Genomic DNA, 6,000 nt, shown 5'->3' with positions numbered 1-6,000 from the left:
ATAAATAGGTGCTTAGTAGTTCGTATCCACTATGGTACCTAATTTAATGGTTTCTTAGAGAGGTACTTAATCTCGTAGATCATTCCCAAACTAGAGAACGTTCGGATTTATTTTTTCTCATTTTGGACATCACAACGAAAAATGTTCGTGCGTAATTTCGAAAACGTTGAGTAGCTCCTCTACTTTTTTAGAGCTTGAAGTAAAAAAACAGACCACTCGTTCTTGAATTTGAAAAGTGTACTCAGCACTCGGGAATTTGATAATCCTACTTTTATGTCTCGTTGTCATTGAGTAAAGGCTCGACCGTTGCTTGTTTTAGGAAACAAGTAATACGTTTTGTTGGAAAGCACATATACAAAATATGTTGAGTGAATGATAGCTCTTGAAGCTTGCTTCCTTTCGGTGGAAAACTGCGGTTTTATGAGGTGATTTTAAGCAACTATTTCCGGTTGTTAAAGGAGGTAGCAGGGATGAGATAATTGATTTATTACTTATTAAATCGCTACTGTGGAAGCATGTTACCGTGCTTCGGCGTGCTTGGCCAATTTGCTCGAAACGGTGGCTCAGTAAGGTAATTGTTGGTTTGCCTAGACCGTGTTGTATATCTGCAAATTTTTTGGTTATTAAAAGGAAAAATATATTTTCTTTTGATGTGTGTTCCCTGCTTGCAGTTGTGTCACGCAATCTTTGATTTGCTACTTTTACCATTGCCCTTATTTCTTCATTTGGTTGACGGTCCCTAATCTCCTGTAAAATGAAGAAAAAATGTGACCGTGGTCACTCACCGATCGATCACTTTTGCTTGGTGGAGTAAGTTCGATTACGTGAGTTTGATATGTCCCTTATATTTATATACTTTTATTGATGAAATTATATCTGCTGACACAAAGCCACTCTTTGACGAGTACATCGCGAGACCTGCTACTACGGGGTCGGCGAGTTTTGAGGGCCACGGGGCCATGACTCTTCTCAAGGAAAAAGTATTGAAGGGCATAGTGCTAAGGTGGACGGAAATATGCTTGAGATGTAGATCTTGCTCTTCCACCAAAGGTTGTAAGTGTTATATACTTGATAAATTTAATAAATCCTCTTTCTACCGAGTTGCAAGAAGATTTTTACACCTTAGGTGACATTGAGTCGGGATATACATGCTGAATTTAATGGCTCCTCTTCCCACCAGCTTGCACACGAAGTTTAATTTGTACGAGTACATCTTAGGTGAAACTCTATTGATAAAAATGAAATGGAATTTTATGTGGCATTGTATTCTCGAGTTGCACTCACTTTGATTTGTAAGTCCTCCCAACCTGCTTATGTAGTGATACCATATGGATTATTTCGTAGACATCATTTGGTTATTTTCTTATTCTGCAAAAGTTCGAAAACAAGTTTCTTCTGAACAATAACCTTTTCTTTCAAAGCTTCTAACAGATTTACCTCTATCAAAGGGCGGCCAACCCAGCGCACTCACCAAAAAAGCAAGCATTAGCTGTTTTGTAGACCCAGTGTAGTGGCCTTAAGGTCCATACCGAGTTTTTGCATGTCTCCGCGTTTTGTAGATCCCGTGTAATGTCCTTAAGGTTCATGCCGAGTTTGTGCATGTCTCCGCTTGATCTGAATGTCACTCTTCTTCTATCATCGAGTACTTGCTAGCTATTCAAAGAAATGCAACCATTTGTTTTTGTAGTTGAAAATTTGGGACCATATTTGTCTCTTTCGAAGGCCATTCATATTTTATCATCAATTCTTCAATTAGTTACAAAGATGTATTTTTCTATGATTTAACCATTCAGATTTACAATGCTGAATCTGCCAAAGAAACTAGAGTTGACAGGACCATAGCTTCGAGAGATTCAAGACCATCAGAAAATCAAATAGATGGGCCAATTCGATCCTCTGGTTCTTATCCTCTTTATCTCTATTGCAAAAGTGCTATTTTGTTACTCTTGAATTTACTTAGCGTGATTATAAAAAATCTACCTATGAGAGATAGAGAAACTTTTCTTTCCCTTCTCAAGTAAGGTGATTACAAATAATATCATAGGAGTTACAAATAATGTCACATGAGAACCTAATTGCCAACATATACATAGAGGAATCCAAATGACATGGTTTCCTTTATTTTGCACGCATGCTTCTTACTTGTGTTGGCAGTACATAGTTTAGAGTCTGACTAGACTTCACTGCTCTATTAAATGATGTCTCCCGGATTCTAGAGTAATTAACTTGCAATCTCTCACACACTGATACGTCTCCAACGTATCGATAATTTCTTATGTTCCATGCCACATTATTGATGTTATCTACATGTTTTATGCACACTTTATGTCATATTCGTGCATTTTCTGGAACTAACCTATTAACAAGATGCCGAAAGGCCGATTCTGTTGTTCTGCTGTTTTTGGTTCCGGAAAGGCTGTTCGGGCAATATTCTCGGAATTGGACGAAATCAACGCCAAACCTCCTATTTTTCCCGGAAGGCTCCGAACACCGAAGAAGAGTCGGAGAGGGGCCGGAGGGCCACCACACCACATGGCGGCGCGGGCCGGACCCCGGCCGCGCCGGCCTAGGGTGTGGCGCCCCGAGTGCCCCCTGCGCCGCCTCTTCGCCTATAAAACCCCTTTCGACCTAAAAACGCAGTACCAATTGACGAAACTCCGAGAAAGACTCCGGGCGCCGCCACCGTCGCGAAACTCCAATTCGGGGGACGAACTCTCTGTTCCGGCACCCTGTCGGACGGGGAATTGCCCCGGAGCCATCTCCACCGCCGTCTTCACCGCCATCTTCACCGCCATCGCTGCCTCCATGATGAGGAGGGAGTAATCCACCCCGAGGCTGAGGGCTCCGCCGTAGCTATGTGGTTCATCTCTCTCCCATGTACCTCAATACAATAATCTCATGAGCTGCTTTACATGATTGAGATTCATATGAGTTTTGTATCACTACTATCTATGTGCTACTCTAGCAAAGTTATTAAAGTAGTTCTATTCCTCCTCGCACGTGTGTAAAGGTGACAGTGTGTGCACCGTGTTAGTACTTGGTTTATGCTATGATCATGATCTCTTGTAGATTGCGAAGTTAACTATTGCTATGATAATATTGATGTGATCTATTCCTCCTACATATGCATGAAGGTGACGAGTGTGCATGCTATGTTAGTACTTGGTTTAGTCCTTTGATCTATCTTACACTATAAGGTTACTTAAACATGAGCATTATTGTGGAGCTTGTTAACTCCGGCATTGAGGGTTCGTGTAATCCTACGCAATGTGTTCATCATCCAACAAAAGTGTAGAGTATGCATTTATCTATTCGTTATGTGATCAATGTTGAGAGTGTCCACTAGTGAAAGTGTAATCCCTAGGCCTTGTTCCTAAATATCGCTATCGCTGCTTGTTTACTTGTTTTATCGTGTTACTACTGCTGCATTACTACTGCTTGTTCTATCGTCTCGGGCAAAGCACTTTTCCGGTGCTCGTTGCTACTACTTATTCATACCACCTGTATTTCACTATCTCTTCGCCGAACTAGTGCACCTATTAGGTGTGTTGGGGACACAAGAGACTTCTTGCTTTGTGGTTGCGGGGTTGCATGAGAGGGATATCTTTGACCTCTTCCTCCCCGAGATCGATAAACCTTGGGTGATCCACTTAAGGGAAACTTGCTCGCTGTTCTACAAACCTCTCGCTCTTGGAGGCCCAACACCTGTCTACAAGAATAGAAGCTACCAGTAGACATCAAGCACTTTTCCGGCGCCGTTGTCGAGGAGGAAAGGTAAAAAGGCACTCATACTTCGGTTCCAGGTAAAGTACTTTTCTGGCACCATTGTGTTTGTGCTCGAAGCTATTTCCTTTAGATCCTGCAATTGCAACTTTTTGTTTCTTGTTTTACACTAGTTACGCATAATGGAAAACAACAAAAAAATTGGTGAGCTTTTTAATCTTTTTCCTGATTTAGAATTGTTTGATGCGAAAATTAAAAAACCTATGGAACCTTATTTGCCTGCTAGTAGCGATGTTATTAGTATGAATGCAATTACTGCTAACGCTATGGAGAAGTCTAAGCTTGGGGAAGCTAGTTTTTGTGATCTTTTTAGCTTCCCATCTTTAGGGGAGAAAATTTGTTACGATAATGCTTTATCTCCCATATGCGATACCTCTAATGATGCTCCTGATATTTTGAATTCACCTGCTGAAAGTATTCCGTATAAAATACCTATGAAAATTATTGAACGTGTTATGGACAATCACTATAAAGGGGATGGAACTGTCCATCCTAGGGATCATTTACTGTTTTTACACGAATTATGCGGGTTATTCAAGTGTGCAGGTATCTCTATGGATGAAGTGAGGAAGAAGCTATTCTCTGTTTCGCTGTCTGGTAAAGCGGCACATTGGTATAAATTGTTGGAGAATAGGCATTCTCTTGGTTGGGAGGAAATTGCATCTCTCTTTTATTCTAAATTTTATCCTCCTCATGAAGTGCATATTGATAGGAATTATATTTATAACTTTTATCCTCGTGATGGAGAGAGTATTTCTCAAGCGTGGGGGAGATTGAAATCACTAATGCTCAAATGTCCCATTCATGAGCTCCCCAGTAATGTTATTGTTAACAATTTTTATGCGAGGCTTTCGAGGACAACACAAGGACTATCCGGACGCGTGTTCGGAGGGATCTTTCACAAGCAAGGAGGTTGAAGCAAGGTGGGACCTCCTTGATCGGATTGAGGACAACGCCGAAGGATGGGAGAACAATGAAGGTAAAGAGTCGAGTATAAATTATGATTATGAATGCATTGAAGCTTTTATGGATACCGATAAATTTCGAAATATGAGTGCTACTTATGGTCTTGACTCTCAAGTTGCTGCAAATCTTTATAAAGCCTTTGCTTCTCATTTCGAATTGCCTAAAAATAATTTTGATAAGTATCATGAACCTTTTAAAGAGGCTTGCATGAAGAATGAAATTGTTGTTAATTATTGCAATAAGCATGCTCAAACTCCTAAGAATGCTATTTCCTATAAGCATGTTAATTTTTGTGGAATACATAGACCTTGTGGAATTAATCAAATCAAAGATGAATATTGTATCCATCATGCTAATGAAAAAACTAGAAAGTGGTTTAGGGCTCTAGATGATCTTGGTAAAAAGGTTTGTGCCCTCTATCCTTTTATTTGTGAAGTTTGCCATGAAGTGGGTCATTTTAATTTTCAATGCTCCTCCAATGATAATTTGAACCCAATGAGTGCTGCAAATTTGTATTGTGATGATGAAATTACTCCTAATCAAGCATGATGAACTTACTTTATTTTTGGGGTGTGAAGAACTGTCGAGAAAAATCTCTTTGTTACATATGAGTGATCTTGATATTGATGATGTCCTGCATGGGTGTTTTTCTTATTGCATTGATAATAGCCATACAAATACTTACATACAAAATATTTTAGAAGATGACACCTTGCCAAAATATGATAGGACCGCTGTGTGTTTTCAACTAATTAACGAAAAGGAGGGATCCTCCCAAGTTTCTTCTATTGTTTCTAAAAGTAAATCAGGTTATGCGGACAAGCCACCCTTCAAGCCTCTCCCTCCTAAAGAAGGGAACGAGGAAAAGGAGAAGGAGAAGAAGAAGAAGGGAACGAAGAAGAAGAAGAAGAAGAATAAGGGGAATAAAAAGAAAGAGGTAACATCATATCCCCGCGTATATGAGATAACGATAGGTAACCGTAAGTATGTTGCTCCTGATGATTATTGTGATAATGAATCTGAATACGATGATCTTCCTATGCCCTTTACATACATTAGCAATCATGATTTGAATGAGCACACTACTTTTGATATTGCAAATCTCCGGGAAATTAATTCGAAAATGATGATGATAATGATTGCCATAGTGTCGATGCTATCCATGCTTCCTCCCATAATGATATAGAAAGCTCTAAGCTTGGGGAAGAGGTGTTTGCAAATCCTTTAGCTACTGGTCATTATGTTCTTGAT

Source organism: Lolium rigidum, chromosome 4 (genome assembly GCF_022539505.1).
Source record: "Lolium rigidum isolate FL_2022 chromosome 4, APGP_CSIRO_Lrig_0.1, whole genome shotgun sequence".
Taxonomy (NCBI): domain Eukaryota; kingdom Viridiplantae; phylum Streptophyta; class Magnoliopsida; order Poales; family Poaceae; genus Lolium; species Lolium rigidum.
Note: the sequence above shows the minus strand (reverse complement) of the source record.